This window comes from Dryobates pubescens, chromosome 1 (assembly GCF_014839835.1).
Source record: "Dryobates pubescens isolate bDryPub1 chromosome 1, bDryPub1.pri, whole genome shotgun sequence".
NCBI lineage: Eukaryota > Metazoa > Chordata > Aves > Piciformes > Picidae > Dryobates > Dryobates pubescens.
Window position 1 is genome coordinate 51,416,803 of NC_071612.1, and position 21,239 is coordinate 51,438,041.

The window sequence follows — 21,239 nt, forward strand, 5'->3', positions numbered from 1 at the left end:
ACCTGTTGTGACTCTCAGCCTGTCTTACATCCACATCTAAGATGTAATGTAATGGAAGCAAAATTCATCTACAAAGTTGATTTTGGATACATATTCACATTTTTTGAAGCTGAAGTAGATCTGGTGACTAATAAGTTTTGGGAAGAAACAGGGGTGCTGGATTTCCTGGCTGAGCTCCTTTTCAGACAGGCCTGTGGTAAAGTGAGGGTCAGCACTACTTTACAAAGGCAGGTGAAAGTAGGTCTAATTCTGCATGGGGGAAAAAAAAAAGGGCAGAATTAGTCTAATTTTCGTCTAGCTCTGTGATCCTTGGTGCCATCATGACTGCTCAGGAAACTAAATCAGGGCAGCCACAATGCTTTGGCCAGGCAGCCTTTACCTTGTGCAGTAACCAAGAGGACCTGGCCACATCGTCCATGTGTTCTTGTGTATCACGTTGCCAACCTTCAGAAGTTTTTAGTAAGTGGATGATAGTGGGGAAAAAATAATGGGTTTGTCTCTATTTTATTTACCAAATTAATATTTTGGAGGTATCTTGAGTGTTTCTGGTGAAAGACATTGTTAGTCATACCACAGAATCATGGAATGGCTTAGGTTGGAAGGGACCTTTGAGATCATTTACTCCAACCTTCCCACCAAGGGCAGTGACTCTTCTTGACTAGATTCAGTTACTCAAGGCCTCATCCAGCCTGGCCTTGGCCATCCCCAGGGTGGTTACCCACCACCTCCCTGGGCAACCTATTCCAGAGTCTCACTGTCCTCATACTAAAGAGCTTCTTCCTAAGATTCAGCCTAACCCTGGTCTCCCTCAGCTTCAAACCATTCTTTATGAAAAGACCCTTTCCAGCCTTCCTGTAAGTATGTTGAGGTTTGCACTGGCTACAGGTGATTCTCTTGGAGGCATGGTGCTAATCATCATGAAGAAAGATGCAAAGGGAAAAGAAAAACTGTGCAGGCAAATAAAGATATAAGATGAAGCTCAATGAGATATCTTGAAAACTCTCACAGCAGAAACAAGAAGAATAAGTAGTGACAAATAGCTCTTCTTTTTTGGTCTTATCTTTATTTTCATTAAAAGTAACAACAGTCAAAGTGAGTGTTCCTAAATACACACATTCATGGCTGTTAGGATTAGGAGCCATTTTCTGAATAGAATGATGTTTCTGTTTTGTAACAGTTAACTGTGGCTGACTGTGATCAGGTCCCCTCTGAGGGGAACGAAAAAACCCCACCAAAATATCATGAATATTTTGTTGTTTCTACATTAGAAGTTTTTCTAAGAGCAATTAAACACAATTCTGACCTAAAAGCAGTAGTTACATTCGCTTTGTATCACATCCTTGGAAAGACTTAAATTAAGATAATTCATAATAATTTGTAAATTAAGATCATTTGTCCTTGCTTCCCCCACCTCATCTTCCCAAAGCAGCTCCTGCTCTCTCTACACCATCCTGCACCCTGCCTAAACAGCTTCTGCTCCACCACCACTATTTTTGCACCCATTCCAGAGCCAGGGGCAAGACCCTCAACCAGCCAAGCTACCATACAGAGGAGCTCAGCCCCAGTAAGGAATCATACAATCATAGAATTGAGAAGGTTGGAAAAGACCTCAGAAATCATCAAATCCCAGCCAGCACCCGTGGATAATGTCACAGTAGTCATCAATTCTGGTCCTAACAACCGGGGGGCCACCAGGCCCCCCGGCCTTTGTTGTCACCACCACCATCACCCAGTGTGCACCATGGGCACTCACCAGTGATGAGAGGAGGATCCTCAGCCCAGATGGGCTCAGCTTAGGGCTGCTGCCCTTCCGTTGGGGGATTAAATAGGGGAGTGGGTGGGGAGGGCAAAGTGGCCACACCTGGGGTAGGAGGAGACTCCAACAGAGCCCAGGTGCTCTGGGATTGGAGGGGAAAAAGGGGTGGGCAAGGGACTATTAGGGTGTCAGGTAATGCAAGGACTAGGGGAAATGGAAAAGAAAATAGAAATGGGTAGATTCAGATTGAATATTAGGAAGAAGTTCTTCATGGTGAAGGTGGTGAGGCACTGGCACAGGTTGCCCAGGGAGGTGGTGGAAGCCTCCTCCCTGGGAGTTTTTAAGGCCAGGTTGAATGTGGCTCTGAGCAACCTGATCTAGTGTGAGAGGTCCCTGCCCATGGCAGGGGGATTGGAAGTAGATGATCCTTGAGGTCCACTACAACTCCAAAAATTCTATGATCCTAAAACAATTTTGCAGTTTAGGCTGGATGTTGGGAGGAAATTCTTCCCAGAAGGAGAGATTGGCAATTGGAATGATTGGAATGGGCTGCTCAGTGAGGTGGTGGAGTCACCATCCCTGGAAGTGTTCAGAATAAGACTGGTTGAGGCAGAATAAGACTGGTTTGGTTGACTGGATGATGTTGGGTGATGGGTTGGACTCGATGATCTTGAGGGTCTTTTCCAACCTGGTTAATTCTCTGTGATAACTTCTCTGTGAAGACACACAGAAGCAACTGCTACAGCAGCTCTGGAAGTGGATGCCAGCACTACAAAACAACCGCTGTACAGTCACTTTAACTAGCAGAAGCTTCAAACATCTAAACTTTAAATATCTTTAGCATCTGTCTGATGCAGACCATACGGCACTGATGTAAACCAATTCCCTGTGCTTCATAGCATCCTCAAGTTACATGATACTAGAACCAAAAGAAATTGTTAGATAAATAAAAAATTCCTCTAGATTTGCTGCATGGGAAAATCTGCTGTTCTCTGCTACCCGGACCAGTAAGTCTTAAATACTACTCTGCAATGTGGGATGGCTTCAAAGAGTCAGGAATGAAAGACTTTTAGGCTGAACTCTTGTGTAAGTCAGTCTTCATCAAAAGCAAAATTAAAAAGTTGTTTAAAAGAAATTAATAGAATTTGCCTTTGTCACAAATTTGAACAAATGGCTGTGAGATGTCATATCAGAAGTCACTTAAAATGCTATACATAGTTAATGTAGACTTGAATGTAGCTATCATGCTATTGGATCCTCAGAGGGGGTTTGGTAGCTTTCCCCTTTACCCACCTTGAGCTTCACAACTGACTGGAGTGCTGAGAAGTACCACATAATTTAATATGAAGACAGGTGTATTAAAGGTATTAAGGAAGAAAGCAATTAAAAGTTTCAAATCAATGTCTTTGGATATTTTTTCTGTGTTACCATTTATCTGCTGTTGCACATTGTTACACGTATTTCAATCAACAGCATTACTAAGCATAGATTTTCTTTTTCCTCTACAGAAAGGATAAAACAAGTCACTGCAAACTGGGAAGAACCTATTCACCACTTGTGTAGTCAGTGCAGATATACTGCCTAAGCAACTTCAGAGCACTAAAAGTCCAAGGTCATGGAAGGATATGAATAAAAAAAAAATTTAAAAATACTACCTGAGACTGAAGTAAAATATTCCCAGTGCAATAAATAAAAATTTACCTAGTTGAAATTTAGATTTGATTAAAGTGAGATATGCAATGATGTTACAGTGGCAAATTGGATAAAATGTGGTGCCTGGCTGTTAAAACCAATTACATTTATTGTCTCCTAGACAGAAGAATCAACAGCAATTCCTGATTTCCACTGTTAAAAACACCAAAACTTTCATGGATGCCTCCAACACAGAGTTTGTACTAAGTTTACTTTATCTAAATTTTACCTACAGTGTCCCCATGAAATAGCAGGCAAAGGAAGACTCTGTCAAGTTCTAAAAATGGCCCATAGTTTCTTTTACAAGTTAGAGGGACAATCTGGAATTTTTGCTTAAATATATCTCTGTTTTATGAAAACAAACAGAAAAAGCCAATAAACTTCTATGCAGAATGGGCAGAATATGTATTCAATAAATTTACATTACAAAAGAAATTAAATCAAGCAGTTAAAGCATCCACTCAAGAAACTACTTCTTATGCTGCATCGGCACTTAGCTACTCACTACACAGACAGGGATTCTACCACATTTGCAGTACCCAACTTGTGTCTAAGCCCACAAGTACTAAGTGGTCCTATCACCTCTCCAGTTCAAGTGGTTCTACCTTCCTGATGAACACTAACCACTCCACTAACACTCTGCTTACAAACATTACTGATCTCCAGCAATATAAAAGTGGGATCATTTCCTAAAACTACACTGTATGTAATTATGTTCCTGGATTCATACTGATGGAAGTAATCAGCATGTCCCACTGTCTTGCATGTGTCCACCAGCATACAAACACAAAATCAAAATGCTCTTGTCATGTCCGCTTCAGAGTGCAAACACAAATCTAATTGTTCAGAAAACATCTATTGAGTTATTTGGTAATGTTTACTACAGAAAAAAAAATAAAAATTATTTACTAAAAGTATTACAGAAAAGAGAGTAAATAAAGAAATTACTACTTTAGGCATTATTTACCATTTTCCCCCCATTATTTCCCATTTCTTAATGACATACATGTAAAAGCCATTTTAACAGCTCACTAACAAAAGGTACTACGCAGTGTTTACAACAGAAATCTCAAAATGCAGAGAGCAGTGGAAAGCACCTGTTTAGTTTTAGGTTAACTTGAATCCAACAGCCTTAAAGAATTGCAGAATTATTCAATATGAACAGACTCAAGTTCTTAGCCCAAAATTCAAAGTTATCAGTTAACGCAGAGGGTGGCCAGGCCACGATGCTGGAAGACCTGGACAATGTTTTAGGTGAAAGCATTATCAACAGGATGAAGTTCAGTAGTACAAGCAACACAGTTAAACGCTGGTGAAGCAGGAAAAAGAGGTTTGGTATCAGCCAGGAGCATAGACTGATTAAAAGGATCAGTGTGTTTCTTAATCAAAGAATGACTGCAAAATGCTAATTATCATCAGCTGAAAAAAATGTAAATAGTCCCAGGGTGCACTGAGCAAGTTATTTCCTATTCTTCTTAGTCCGGAAAAAAACTATACCAGTAATTTCCTCAATAATTAGATTTTTCACTTCTCAAAGTTCTGCTCACCAACATTGAGCAAATGGTGAATATGGACACAGTGGGAAACTGTTCTAAAAATCTGCACAACCGGAAATTATTATTTGCTAACTCACCTGCTTCTGTTACTGGCTACATATAATTAGATTGGAAAACAAAATTTGGTTGAGTTTAAAGCGGGTATTCAGGTGCACAGAATATTAGAGACTGTATGATGAACTGTGCTCTCAATCATGTAAATACATGCATTAATACAGATGCACAAATTGTGACAAAAAAAAATAATAGTCTTACAACCAGGTCTATCTGTGAAAGTGTCCTTTTAGAAATTTTCTGTGTCTGATAAGCATATCATCTTTGTGAATCTCAATTGCTAGAATGTTTAAGGGACATGAAAAAATGCATGACATTAATTCAAAATGCAGATGAATATTGATTCAAAACACTTTTTTGTAACATATTTCTTCTTGATGTCCTACAGGTATCTCTTGCTGGGTATACTGCGACTTTCCCATTATTTGCATCTCTGTAACTGTTAAATGCTGCTATTTCCCTTGTATTCCCATCTGCTGTTACTTCTTCCTCCTCTTTTCCTTCAGAAACAACAGAGCAGAATTCTTTGAACAAACATTCATATTCAAATAACTACAATTTTTAATTTTTCATATTCTATTCTGTAATCAGTTTTATTGAAAACAGCTAAATAAAACAACTATATCTGTCCAGTCTGCATGTTGTTTGGCTTTGAAAATTCTTTCACTGCTTCAAAGAGAGGAGGCTTTACTGTCGGTATGATAAGAATCCCATTAAATTACAATGGAGTTTGAAAGGCTCTGTGGAAACTAACAGTACAGAGGTGGCAAATTCACTTTAAACTTGCTGGTGGTTTTGCCCCACAAAGTCTCCCAGCTTCATAACTTTAAGCTGACTATTTATAAGTAAAATGTATTATGCTTCTCTTCAATGCTACAGAATAGCTTAAATCAATTTTGATGCTAAGATTCATTATAACTCAATCTGTAGTTCAGCTACAGAATTGAACTATTTTAAAAATGCAGACTTCATATTCTTGAATAATTTTCTTTAACATCCAAATATTTCTTAAGAGTAAGCACTATTGTAAATGGGTGCCTCACCTAAATTACTACCACCCCTAAATTGCCACCACCCACCTATTGTGCGATATAGACTTAGAAGGAAGTAATTTAGTTTTATTTGCTTAATTTATTGCTCAGCACCTCTTTCTTTATTTTGCTAACCAATTGAAACTGTTGTGAATTTAAATGCTGATGTTTCACCACATATGAAAATTATTGATGTTTTTCAATTAAAACGCAAGCCCACGAGGAACTGATGGCTGGCTGATACCTGGGATCAGCATCTTTGTTCACTTGAGTAAACAGATACTCAAGAACAGCTCTTCAATATAAATGAGCCACCAGAGGGAGCTCATCCCGCCTTCTGAGTATAATGGAACTATATAGGCATTGGCAAAAAGTTAATTAAATATTTTTATAGAGGTTGCTGACTGAGTTCAAAACAAAGCACATTCCCTGGCTCAAACTCTACATGCCTGAGAAGCTTAATGAAATCATAAAAGGCTGTTTCTTTAACAAATATGGAATACATTTCTGATTAAATAAAGATAATTAAGTTTAGAACTGTGTGATATAACATTCTCCTGCACATACACATGCCTTTTCTTCTTCATCCCTCCTTATATTTTCCAGATAATGTTGAAGGCTTATTCAACTACAAGACCAAAAAAGAGATTTTTATAATTTCACCAAAAATCTGAGGCAGCATACCACAAGAAGAGCCATACAATTATTACAAAGATATTAATTTCTAATCAAATAAAATTTATTGTTATGATGCCCACCTAATTCTGTAATTAGTTATTACACTTAGATGGACATTACCATACTAACTTGGAGTTTACTATCACAATACAGCTCTCTTATTTTAAAATGTAGTGGATTCAGATTCAGAAAACAAATCCCTCAAGCTCCTGTTCTGAAGGCTGCAATGGTTCAATGGTTACTATTAAACTCATGAACATTTTATAAAAAGCAGTACTGAAATAACAATCAGTCAAGTGATGCTTATTGATCAAGAAAACAAAAGATTTGCAGGGGTTTGTTTTTCCTGTCAGTTTTCCATGGAACTAGGTTTCTAACAGTGGTAATTCAGATGGGAGGTGGAGGGGTGGGTCTAGGCAGGAGAAGGATGATACATTTCCTAATGGAAAAGCACCTTTCAACACAAACACGCAGGCAAATCACTGGCGCTCTGTCTGTATTTCTAAATTCTCCATTTTCTATTTCTTCAGATTACGTATCTACAAAATATTCATTCCAAAGTAACAGAACTCTGTCACAGATTTAAGTCCTAGAGTTCTTTGTGTTACGCATTACCAAGCTTTCTAAATATTGAAAAATTAATTTAATAATACTTTTATCCAACTTCTGTCTGGATGCTTTGCTTTGGGAGACAACACTAAATATAATGTGCCATTATATTTTTCTATTTTTTCAAGCTGCAATAAAAAAAAAGAATTCTCTTCAACACAACACAAAAGGATTACATTTTCTAGTGAACATCTGTGCAAGGTGAGGATACTATGAAAAGTACTTCGCACTGTAATTACACAACTACTTAATCACTGGTAGAAAATCGAACCTGAGGAGACTCAAGTACTAGTTACAGCTCCTTACAGTTCCACTAAGCACCTTGAATGTCAATCTTCCCTGCACAACAGTTTCACCTTTCATGCACAATTTTTCATGATTTGCTCATATCAATCAACAACAATCAGAAAAAAGATTACATTTGCTCTCCAGTAGACTTTCAGAAGTTATCCTTCCCAAAAACAATTTCAAACACATTTTTTTCCTTCTTTTTCTAACCAAATAAGTGCATTTTTCAGAGAGTCAGAAGAGGTTATTGAAAGCCTAAATTACCAGGTTTGGGTTTGTCAGTCTCCTGTTTTTATTCTCAGGACTGAAATATGATTTACTATCCACATAATGCGCTCAGTGTGGCAAAAACACATGGTTGGTATCCATCTGAAAGCATACACTATGAGCAGTTATCAGACCATATTACACAAACTCCAGCTAATGTGTGGAAAACCTGCTGTACAAAAGAGATATATTAAAGCCTGAGGAGTATAGAAGTCATACAAAATTTTAAAATACAAGCAGCCTAGCAAAGATGACTACACAGTTTAAAAACAATGCTCTTGCAAGGAACAGATGAATCAACACAAAACCAACAACAAAAACCACAAACCCAAAAGCCCCCCAAAGTAAAACAACTAAAACTCACCCACAAAAGTAACCAAAACCCTCAGAAGTTAGAAGCACGGTTATTACATTAATGGAGAACTAGTTACTTGTGGAGCAAAAGCACCTCTTGACATGATAAATCTGTGTTCTAGCTAGTAATTTCTTATGATTCATGCAGTGTAGGTTTATCTGAAATAGCCTATGAGAATAAACTGCAATCAAAATAATTACAGAAGTATACATTTGCCTCTACCATTCAAGTTTAGTGCAAAGACCTTGCCTTTTCTTCCAGGAAACTACTGAGGTGGCAGCAGAAACAGGATCCTTAAACCATTCTCTCATGAATCAGGCCACAAAACAGCTGCCTCTGGCTCATTACATTAATAATCACAATCACCCTCTCTAGCTTTGGAAGGCATAGAAAGCCACAGCCACTACAGTCCCCAGACTATATCAGCAGACTATGGCAAAAGTGACCCTGCAGAATGCTGCTTTCTGAGACAGTCAGCCTTAAACTTTTCTTCAAAGGATATAGACACATGCTCAGTGAGACATCAACTTCTAGGCAGCACGAAGAAAGAAACTGTAAGTTGCTTCTCTATCAATATGAGTTTGCTCAGAAGTGTTCAGCTTTCAGTGGTTCAAAACAAGTTCCTCACATGGCTCCACAGAGGTGAACATCCTTGTGGGGGCATTCTGGAGGTCCTGTAGCACATCTTGCATCTCTGTGACAACACCATCCCTTCACACTGTGCACATCAATATAGGAGCTAAACTTTTCATCTGTTGGCAAGGTGAAACAAATGGTCTTTGTCTAAAGCAAGGTAGTATAAGATGTAGAGATACAGACTAACAATACCATATCTCACCTAAAATTGCTGTACCTGTTAACTGGTATTAATTAAGCAAAAAAAAAAAAAATTTCATTGAGCTTTTCCTAAGACCATTATGCCTTGTTTGTGGGACAAATTACTTTCAAAGTTACTCAGCAAAACCGTTTTTCACTGGCTTAGTCCCAGGCATCCTTTCCTGCAATGAATTAATTGTGGAGTAATATCCAGTGAGTGTAATCAGTATGTGAAGTATAAATCACTACTTCCCTTCCAAGCTACTTTTGTAGCATATTCAAGACAGTCACCCTCATAGGGAGATGCAAGTTTAGACTCAGGAAGGCTGTGCAGCCAAATCTTATTGCATAAATTGGAAGCATATACCATAAGCACATCAAGCTAAACAAGGGAATCAAAGTATTCATAATTCCTACCTGTGCATTCTGTAAACCAATACATAACTGATCAGAAACTTATTATCCACAACAACAAAAGAAGAATTATAGAAATAATGTATATTTTCACAACACTGAAAATAAACTAAGAACTTGTTTTCTGATGAATTTGAAAAGCAATAGATTAAAAAAAAAAAAAGAGAGAAATGTGTTAGAAGTACTCACTGGATCTCAAAGTTCCTTTATTAGTTCCTTTTATTAGTTCCTTCTTGTGTCTTTCTTTCTTTTCACCAGCACTTTTTGAAATTTGGCATTGCTTATTCTAACCTGTCAACCACATAATTTCCAAGGCAGCTTGCACAATTCCCCAGCTTTCATTGTGCTCAGCACTTTATGAAGCCATGCCTGGCAGTTCATTAACTGTGCCTGTGATCACTAGCACCATTCTGGTAGCTGCACTTGCATTTTGACACTATCTGGGATTTAGGAAGTTTATACCTGAAGTAAAACAGTGCCTACATGCTGGCCCCAAAGGATAAAATATTTTGTTTTAGTTGCATTGCTATGCTTTCCTGTGTTACCACATTTATCTTACAGGACATTTTTTCCTGACCACTGCTTTCAGCACCACTGTTTGAAATTTGGCATCATATAGTTGACACATAGGATTCATGGAGCCTGTCCACCTATTTTTCCTTCAGCAAATCATAGTTATGTCTGTCTGATTTTAACAAGGAGAAGTAAATTAACAAGCAACACTAGGGACAGCTGTGGTATTTCTCAGGGTCATCAGTTCAGATATATCAACTTATGTTCTTCAGTGTATCCTTTACTTTTAAAAGATTCTACATAATAAGTAATGAAGAAAAAAAATATTAAGACCTTTACAATAATTCTGTTCTCCTTACCCTGTAAGACAGCTTTCCACTAGCTTATGATTAGGAAAATGCTTCCAGTATGTAAAAGTGCTACAGTTAAAAACTGTAAATGTATTCACAGAAACCAACACCACAGAAACCAACATATGCCAGCTAACGTACAAGATTAAGGTTCAAGTCTAAGTTTAGTTCAGAAACACAAAAGAAAGGCATGGAGAGAGCAGCAGAAGATTCATCTTCAGTGATCACCAAAATCTTAATTAGAGCTAATTTCAGTAATGTGGTTATTTTCTTTTTCATCAGAATAAGTTTCACCTTTTGCCAACTTGCACAGGACTCTAATCAGGATCTCCAAATAAATGACTCAACCCTGTATTCTTAGTGGAATCAAGAGAAGCTGTTTCAAACCTGTTTTTTCAGAGGGCATGACAAGAATAGGGAGGAGGAAAGATAAATGCTCCAGAGAACCCACAATGGAAGTAATCAGAGAAAATGAACTCTGTTGCTGTGCACAAATATGTCTTTCATAAAGAGAAATAATTATAACTTTGTTTGTGTAAAAAGAATATTTGTGCTCTTAAATTTCTGTCAAAATAAGTGGCTCACATGTTTAGAAATTCTCATGCTTTTATAAACATATAGAAGTAGATTTTGTGCTGCTACTAATTTAACATGGAGCATATTGTTACCTTAAGTTTTGATCTTTTATAAGCACAGACCAGAAACACTATTTTGATGGTGGTTAGCTGAAGACAGAACAACCCAGCTGAGGTGAAAAAGAGACAGAAAAATATTTTTGTTTTCTTATTTATTCACTAACTAATATTAATTGAAATGATACACATAAACACCCTTTTGAAAAAAACTACAATACCTGATCACAATGAAGTAATTGCCACCATAATCTAGATATCTCGATAAATTATATAGTTGCTTCTCACCATTTTTACAGTATCACAACTAACAGCATGGAATTATTTCCAGCAAAAAGACAGGAGACAAACAAGTTGGAACTATCTCATAGTTAAAAAATAGTAGATTTCTCTCTCATCTAGTAACCTATGCTCAGAATATATAACAATGATAGTAATATCCTTTTTCCTCCCTATCTAATTTTTCATGTTTATTTCAATATGATACTTGACTATGTGAATTATAAAATCAATTGTGGTCATCAGTAGGAAGTTGTATCTATGTTGTTTTGAGACATGCCTTTGTGATACTGTCCCCCACTTTGTTAAGTGGGGGATGAAGCACTAAATATAGAGATGTATAGAAGAACTTGAAATATGCCAGTCCAGCCATCTGTGAAAATACAGACTCCTGCCATAGTTTCATTAACTTATTGACAACCAATTCAAAAGAGAATTCAAAGAAAACAGAACCAGGATTGCTTGTCTAAAGTTTTACAATCAGGATTTAACTAGTTAAATAAGGCATATTATTCCTTTTGACCTTTATAGAGTATATGTCAGAACTTGTTCCAAACAGAAACTACCTGATTACTTCTTTTGTTAGGCCTCTTCTCAGTATTTCTCAGAAGCATGTTGACAAAGCAGACAGACTCAAAGAAAAACATGATGTCCATGCTTCTGCTCAGATTACCCCATAAAAATTGCCTTCAGGATTTTCCAACAATATCCTTAGCATTTGTAAATGCGTGTGGTCAAAACTGAACTAACAGTTTATAAAGCAATGAAGGTCCTGACAGTATTTCAATAGAGATACTGAAGAGGGAGAATTATATCCTACTCTATAATGCCACTGCATATGATCCAGATTCAGAAAACAGTAGAAAGTCAGTGTAAAAGTGATAGCGTGGAGCCTTTGCTCAGTCTTGCCAGGGCATCAGACAACACTCACCACTACAACTGCAGACTAAATATGAATAAATGTCCGCTAGTGGTAAGCACCAGTGACAGCCTGTTATCTTTCTGAAGCAACAGGCTTATGAAAAACAGACTGTAGCAGCACTTCCTACAAAACAGTTCTTGGCCCATGGGAGTTTCTTTAAGAAGTATAGGCAGGGTTTTGGCTGTAGCCCAGTAAAATTCTCGAATTTCTGGGCTTCAAAGCAACCTGCTACTCCAAATGAGTGGTACCACACAAATATTTTTTACATCAAGTGCACACGTATGTTCAGTGTTTCTGCAAAATTGAAGTTATACCTAGAGGAGAATGATTTGTGTAATAGGAAAATGATGGAGTAGTTTAGGATGTATTTGCACCTTTGATATATTGTATTCACTCAACACACATACCAAAAAGAGGTTCACTGGCACTTGGGAGGAGTGGTCAGTTCTTGCAGTCAGTTCCTACATCAAGGGAAGAAAATATGCCTCTATGCTTACATATTGCCAGATCTTTAACCAGGCTTCAGAATAGAGTCATAGAATGATAGAATAGTCTGGGCTCGAAGAGACCTGCAAAGGACTTCATGTCCAACCTCCCTGCAGTCAGCAGGGACATCGTCAACTGGGACCAGGCAGCCCAGGGCCTTGTCCAGCCTCACCCACCTTGAATATCTCCAGGGAAGGGGCCTCAACCACCTCCCTGGGCTACCTGTTGTCTGTGACTCTATAGCAATAAACAATGTTGCAAACCAACATTAGAAAAAACTACCAAACCAAAACACAAACAACAAACAATGAACAAACCCAACAAAACCCAGAAACAAACAAGCAAAACAAAACCAGACCACCACCACCACCAAATTCTGCTATATTGTCCGCCAATGGAGTTATGCTACTAAAATCACAGCCGAAATCAGCATATCTGCAGGACACCAAATAATGCATTTATTGTCTGGGAGGCTACAAATGTATGCTTAGTGCTGAGCGTACAATACAACATTCAACTTTTGCATCCTGACAGACTTCTCTCCATTACCTCAGATTTTTCCAAGTAACTTTTGTACTTTTGTCCCAAATGTTACTTTATCCTCACTGAATGTTTCCCTGACACACACACACACATATAAAATACTTCAAATTTTCAGAGAGAGATGAACATAACAATTGAAAGAGAAGACAGTGCTTTTATAAATTAGCCATTTCTAGCTCAATCTTACCTCTTTTCATTTGTTGGTTGTTTTTTTTTAGCCTACTGCTATGATGCTAGAAATCCACTTTCTTGACAAGTGCAAAGCAATTAAGCTTAGCAAGGAATACTGAAAATCTGACAAATTCAATTATTAAGAGCATTATCAGAGCAGCAGCTTCTCTTCTTTTTTCCTTCAATAATCATAAAAGTCTCCTTGAAATATCCTGGAATATCCCCTCCAGATTCTTTGATAAAACCAAAAGAAACACTTCATCATTTGCTTGTTATCAATGAATTTAGGATAATACAGGGAAATTATTGGTCTCACTAGTACTGTGAATATTAATAGAATGAAGGCAATAATCTTCAGGTTTAACTTTACAACATGAAGTGCAGAACTAAGATTATAATTTGTAGCAGATATTCTTGTATTGATACTTAATTTGTAGTTGTTTCAAGTTATATGAGAATAGTAAAAAAAAGACTAAGATGCAATATTTTTTTGGAAGAAAAACAGAAATAAATATCAGGGCATTCTCTGACACTTCATAAAAAGCCTGGATTATGGAAGACTAGTGTTTGCAAGTTTTTTCTTAGTTGGAGGTTATATCAAACTACTTAGGCTGTACAGGTATAGGAGTTTCTGCTATACTAAAATAGAGTGCTGGATAAGGGGGGAAACAAACAAACAAACAAAAAACCTGAAATAGTTATTTTTAAAATAGCTACTATCACTTTTGAAACACTCATTAATACCTTCCCCTTGTAGTTTTCAGGAACTTACTAACTAGATATTTACAGACACAAGGGAGACAATTAATAGACTGTTTAAATTCAAGCTTGCAAACTCCAAATCTCCTTCAAGGAATACTTTCTAAGCATATTTTTATATATTTCAAATTATAACTCTTGACTGGGACTAAGAATTTTTGAATTATGTTCTCCTTTCTGCCACCACTTCCTTGAATCTGCCAATATCAACAATCTAATGCTTTTGGTTCTTGAGCGAAACAGACCTTCTAATATTTTTTTCTCTACGATATTGCTAGACAAACTACATCTCTCTCAGTTGCTTAAGCATGTGGACAATTAGAGACAAGTTGAAAACAATAGTTTAAATTCCCAAGTGAAGTTTACTGAGTAATGCCTGTCAAATTAAATTATTTCAATGCTACTCAAAGAAAAATCACTTACCGCAAGACTGTAAAGGGCACTATCATATAATTTAATAACTCTGAAAAAAGATGACCAATCCAGAAGAGGTCTGATTCCCAGGAGGCACCTGCACAGGCAGTCTACTGAAGAACTTCTAATTGAAAAGTTTCATATTCTGATAGAGGTTTGGATGTCTTCTACCTTTCATTCACTTTTAAAAGAATTTCTCAAAGATAAGCTATTTCAGTTTAGCATGCATCACAATGGATGCACAACCTACAATAATACAACACAAAAATCTTGCTCATTAAATTCAAAAGCCTAATAGAAGGGGAAAAATGTTTGTTTGCTCTTCACTAAAATATAACAAGTTAATAATAGCAGGCGTCAAACATAAGGCACTTGGCAAGATTTTCTTCACAGTCAAGCTGCAAGTCAAAATGCCAAAATAAACCACTTTTTTTTTTTTTTTACAAGCAGTATGAATAAAATTTAACATTTAAGAACAGAAAAGAACAACTTACAGGTAAAGCAGTCTTTTAGAAAATTTCTGCTATGACAGAGATTCACATGGCCCTTCACATTACTTCCTGGGTTCATCTCCTAGAACAAACAGAAACATGAAGTGTGAAACTGGTTATATAATGTTGAAACATTGTATACCTACACTTAATAGCCTTAAATTACATTATGAGACACACTTGGGGAAAAAATAAAAATATGCTGGCATCTTCCAGATGGTACAACCTGAACCAGCAATTCTTAAATAAGCTGTATTAAATCCTGTATCAGATTTTTATTTCCATTCATGTTTCTGTACTCTCAGACTGATCCAGCTAATCCATGTAGCACTGTCAGAATACCATTCAAGAAAAAATATACAACTTCATAAAACAAAAAAAAACAAACCACATAATTTATTCACCAGCAATGTTTTTACACATTTGCTCACAGAACAAAGAGTAGAATACAAAAAACATTCAACTAAAACAGTTGTCTTACAAGAGCAACAGATACAAGCTCTGTCCCACAAAGGACCTAAAATAGCTAAACCTGAGCTGCGCCGCAGCACACGGTGGGTGTCTGCAGTCGGCAGCTCCATGCTTGGGGGAACAACAGAGGCCCACAGCTACCACCCTGACCTGTTGCCCAGGGAGGTTTGCTGCCTGCTGGGGACTCAGATGTTGAACACTGTCGAAAGGCTGCTGCAGCCTATTACCCTCTCCTGCTCTTCCAAACAAGACAATGATGATTCCAGAGGCAATCAGGAAAGCATCAAGCATTGACCTCATTAGGGTATATAGGGTAAGGTGTCAAGGCCATGGGATCTTGGGCAGTTTTTCTCCTTAATCCTTTCAAAAAGGCAGAAGAGTGTGAGGAAAAGAAAGATCTCACAAGTCAACAACAGCTTGTGTCATTTCTGTGGGCAAAAGGGTTTTAGTTTTCACATGATCATGAGATGTTCAATGAGGACAGAAGATTGTTTAGCAGAGACAGTATTCACCTAAGCGTAGAGAAACATTTTTGCCAAGTAGCCAGCCAATCAATAATGAGTGTTTCAAACTAGGAATAACAAGGGACAAGAAAGAATGACCAGCAATCAAGTGGGCAAGTGAAGAACCATGTCAGCAAGCAAAAAGTATAGGGCAATGCAAGCAGGAGGAAATATATAAGCAAAACCCCAGGGCTGTAGGGATCCCATCCCAACTGCATTCACATACATAGTTGTGGCAGTTTAGGCTGGGTGCCTCCTGCCACTGCCACACAAGATACACCTCCAGTGTCCCAAGTGTCCAGCCCAGTGGGTGGACACAGGAAGCTGTGTATTTCATACCCATAATGTCCTGTGCCCTATAAATCTACCTGCAAAGTCTCTCACTTCCTCTTTCTTCCCTCTCTGCTCCCATGGGAGATGCTTCCTATCAGGTAATGTAGGGGAGCATCTCAAGGCCTCTCAGGCCTGGCTATGCCTAATGCCAGGAGGAGAAGGGCGGTCTTAGATCTAGCCAGATGAGATTAGCCTAGTTGGGGGGGACCAGGGGTGGGGAAGAAAGAGCCCTGGGGGCTTTGGTATACTCTCAGGTGGGAGAAGGGAAGTCTTGGGAGGTTTTTGGGACTCTGCATGCTTTGGGACCTCTTTTGCCACTGTGCTTGTAACTCTCTGTAAAACACTTTCCATCACTTCTGCAATCCATTTGTGTCTTGTCATTCTTTTGCCTCTCTCAGGGGGCAAGAGAGGATCTGCCTGGCCTCAAACTGGGACAACAGGGAAATACCTACCAAGCATAATTATGGGCAAAGCCATCCTGCCTTTTCTGGGAAATCACCACGCTTTTGTACTTTTCCAAAGTCTGTACACTAATGCACGCAGCACAGGGAACAAAAATAATTAATAAGCCTGTGTGCAGCGGAGAATTACGACCTCAACAGGATCACGGAGACAAGAGTAGGATAGCTTAGATGAACATGAAGGTGAATAGGAAATGTTCCCACCAGTGTTATCTTCAACGTAAACCAAAAAAAGCTATAGAAAATACTGATCCACTGCTGAGAGAGATGAAGGTGACAAATATAGAGGTAGGGAAGGGAATTCTGAGGAATGGAAGAACATTGCCTCTACTTTCAAAAAGGGCAGGAAGGAGGATCCAGGAAACTGCAGGTCAGTCACAGCCTCACCTCAGTCACTGGGAAGGAAATGGAGAAAATAATCCTGAAAACCACTGCCAGACACAAGAAGGACAAGAACATTTTCAGGCATATCATGGATATATGAAGGGGAAATTGTACCTGACCAAGCTGATAGCCTTTCACAATGAGAAGGCTGATCCAAAGGACAAGGAAAGAACATTGTGCATTGCTTATCTTGCCTTTAATTACACTTCCATCGCTGAATCCCACTGTCTCCTTCCTACCAAACTGATGAAATGTCAACTAGATAAACAGAAAATGAACAGAAGTGAACAGAAAATTGGCTTAACCAATAGGCTCACCAAATCCAGCTAGAAGCCAGTCATCAAAGGCATACCCCAAGTACCAATATGAGAGCCAATACTGTTCAACAGCTCAATAACTTGCAAGGTGGGACACAGTGCACTTTCAGCAAGATTATAGATAACACAAAAGTAGAAGTAACTAATATGCCAGAGGGTTGTGCTCCCATTTGGAGGGACCCTGACAGGCTGAGGAACAAGCCAAGAGCAACCTCTTGAAGTTCAATAAAGGGAAATGCCAAGTCCTGTATCTGGCAGGAATAATCCCATGCTTATTAGAAGAACCTGAGGTACAACAGCTGGCTATGAAAAAGCAACATGCCCTCACAGCAAAGGCAGTCCCCAGCAACCTGGGCTGCATCAGGAAGCGTATCACCAGTAGATTGATAGAGGTGATCCTTCCTCTCTACTCAGCACTGGTGAGCCATCCTGAATGCTGGGCCTAGTCCAGGGCTGCCGAGTACAAAAGCATAGGCCTACTAAAGCAAGTCAAGAAAAAGGTCATGAAGATATTTAAAGGACTGGAGCATCTTTTGTATGAGAAGAGGCTGAGACAGGGGAGGCCTTGAACAAGAATGCTCAGAGGGATCTATGCTTATAAATATCTGATGGGGGCATAGTAAGGAAGCCAAAACCAGGCTCTTAGTGATACTGAGTGAAAGGACAAGAGATAATAGGCATAAATTAAATACATGATATCTTACTTAAACTTTTGTTGTTGTTGTTGTTTTTTCTCCTGGGATGCTGGTCAACCAACAGCACAGGCTGACCAAGATGCTGGCAGAGTCTCCATCCTTGAAGTTATTAAAAACCTAATTGGACATAGTCCTGGACAATGTGCTCTAGGTGACCCTGCTTTGACCATGGGTTTAGGCAATCCCCAGAGGTCCCTTCCAATCTCAACAATCCTGTGATTCTGTAACATGCTTTATTTATCTGGACTCTGCTCAAAACAAATTGAGAAGAGGTTAAATTAATCACCCATGAAATCTCTTCTCCATGATGCATGAGAAAAAAAAAGAAAAAGAAATACAACCAACTTCATTCTGCTTTAGCTAGTGTAAAAGGTATAAAAAGATTATAGCTGAAAGCTAGCAACATAAAATAACCCTGAACCTAATGACAGCCAACATGTCATTCGGGCTTTGTGATGTAGCAAGAATTTATTTATTAAAAGCAATGGAAGAAATTCAGATACTCTGGTCCAACTCATTGTAGAAACCATAAAATTTTCCTCAACAATCTCTGCTTCACTGAGTTTTCCTTGAAAAAGATAAAAAAAAAACAATCCAGAATATACATAAATATTTAACTTCAGGCAGAAATTTACATGTGATATTTAAAATTAATTAAAAATAAGTACAGCAAATGTGTTTTCTTTCATAATGGAAATACATACTTAAAACAAAACAAACCTTACTCTGGCTACTCAACCAAAAATGTGACTCAACTGCATGATATTCCGTGTTGTGGTGTATCATGGAATTTCATACTAAATTAAAAACACCAGTTATGTGGGCATGCCTGGGTTTAGGATAGCATGACCCAAAGAGTTGCAAGTGAAGAAATCAACCCAGAGAGTAAGTTTTTATACTCATAAATGATAGCACAGTTAGATTGTAGATTAAGTCCAAGATTTTTTACAGTCAACATATTACTTGGGAAAAAAACAGTTCTTTAGCAGTTAAAATCATACAACTTCAAGAAAGCAAATTAAACTTTTATTTGTCCAGAAGTTTTTTCTTTTTACAAGTGTGAATCTGAGTTGTTAAAAAGATATGACTGCAAATTATATATCAGGAGATGCCTATTTAATTTACTGCCAGGGAGAACAAAGAATATGTGTTAAAAAAACATACTGTGTATTTATGTATCTATGTACCCTTACAAAGGCATGTCGCATGTATGTAGTCACATCAGTAACTTTTGTGTTCATGTTGCTAAGAAAACAATTCTGTGTCAAATATGTGATTAAATAGACATTCTAGTTCTTAAACAGGCTGAGCAAGTGTCCATACTTCAGTTTTTAAATTAAGGGAAAAGCTACTGCATGAGGTTACAGAAGAGCTCTCAACAGCGAAGCAAACAAAATTATAACATCTAAAATACAAAGCTTTTTGATTCTGTAGTGTTTGTGTACTTAGATGTAACTTTAAAGGCTAGCCCAAAATCTAGTAGACTACAGCATGAAATTAAAGACACTACTGGATTTAAATAACACAGGAGATAAGGCAGATAAACCTGACATTTTCTTTGATTTGTTGAAAACTCAAAATCTATAGCAAATCTTCACTACTGAGTTATTCATATCAGACAGTTGTTTATCAGGGGCCTAAGATAAAATGCCATGAAAATATGCCATCTCATTTAAAGGAAGACAAAACATTTATAAAGAACTGTGTTCTGAAAATTGATCAACATACCCATTAAAAAAGGACAAACCAAAGAAAGTGCTGTTACACAGATCTGAGTTCACATTTTCCTGTGTTTTCATAGATCATTACACAAACTTTATTCAATACCTGTATCTGTTTTATTTATCTTGGTCCATCTGCTCTGCAAATGTTCTCGCAAAGCAGTTTCCCATGGCAACATCAAATATCACATAGACCAAGTCTTCTGCTGAAGCACTTCTAATAAATTTACTCCTCAATTTTAAGCAGCACCTTTTTCTGCAATATTTAAGTAATTAATAAATAGAGTATTTCATCAAACCAAAATAACACATGAATGAAACAAATACCCATTTATAGCTTCTTAGCATGCCTTAGACATAAAAGACACCAGGGGCTAACATAACAAATGCAGTGTTTCCATGCAACACAGCATAGATCTACAACAGGAGGGTGCCTCAGCTGGTCTGTTGAGGATGCAGCATGTCCAGTCCACTTTACAAAAACATGAAAATGCTGGTGGACACATAATGCAAAATACAAATACAAGAGCCTTCTGACTGCAAATCATAGCAATAAGAAAATTCTTTGCAAAACTGCCTTTAAGTTTGCCTGCTACCTTCCCAGTCATTTTCTATTACCCTTCAGCCAAAGTATACTGTCTACAGTTACCAGTGTACAGAACTTCTATCTATTTGTGATGAACAATAGATCCATTTTATCAGTACACTCCAAAAAAAAACTTATTGTCATAAATGTGTAGATTTGCTTATAATTAGCTCAGCCAATACTACAGTGAAAGATACAAAAAGTACATCAATCAAGTTTTTATGAAACCACAATTACTGCGTATATTTGTCCATAGGACAATTTAATTTCTGCTCATCTTAAAATATCATAGTAAAGATATCAGTGATAAAACGCTAAGTAGTAGCCGATTTCCTTGTATACAATACATATATGTGAAATAGATTGGCTAAAAGCAGAGGATGTTTTGAAAAATATTTTTCCAAAGTGCTACTTCAAAAGTAATGATCTAAACCAAAAATAAAATACAATTTTTTAACAGCTAACATCCTGCTTTTTCTGACAGTGTCTGAAAGGCTATAAAGACTTTAAATTATTAGAATCTATTCTAGAAATGGCTAAGCAGCCAGTACCGTATTCATTTATTCTTTGTGCTTTTAAGCTTTCAGGGTGCTGTGTAGCCATAGTAACTGTGCATTTTCTCTGTGAAATCCATTAGCTGGTTTCAATCTAGGATTCAATACTACCATAAAATCAAAGCCAAATATTAAAAG

At 37.6% G+C, this 21,239-nt stretch overlaps 1 protein-coding gene across 6 annotated transcripts in view; it reads right to left on the bottom strand.

Moving 5' to 3' along the window:
* MARCHF1 (membrane associated ring-CH-type finger 1) overlaps window positions 1–21,239 on the bottom strand; it is a 216,199-nt gene that overhangs the window by 123,553 nt on the left and 71,407 nt on the right. For all 6 annotated transcript variants that reach the window (XM_054165819.1, XM_054165812.1, XM_054165794.1 and 3 more), the window contains exon 2: window positions 15,080–15,158. The gene's annotated coding sequence lies outside the window, so the exon portion shown is untranslated. The remainder of the gene's footprint in view (window positions 1–15,079; window positions 15,159–21,239) is intronic.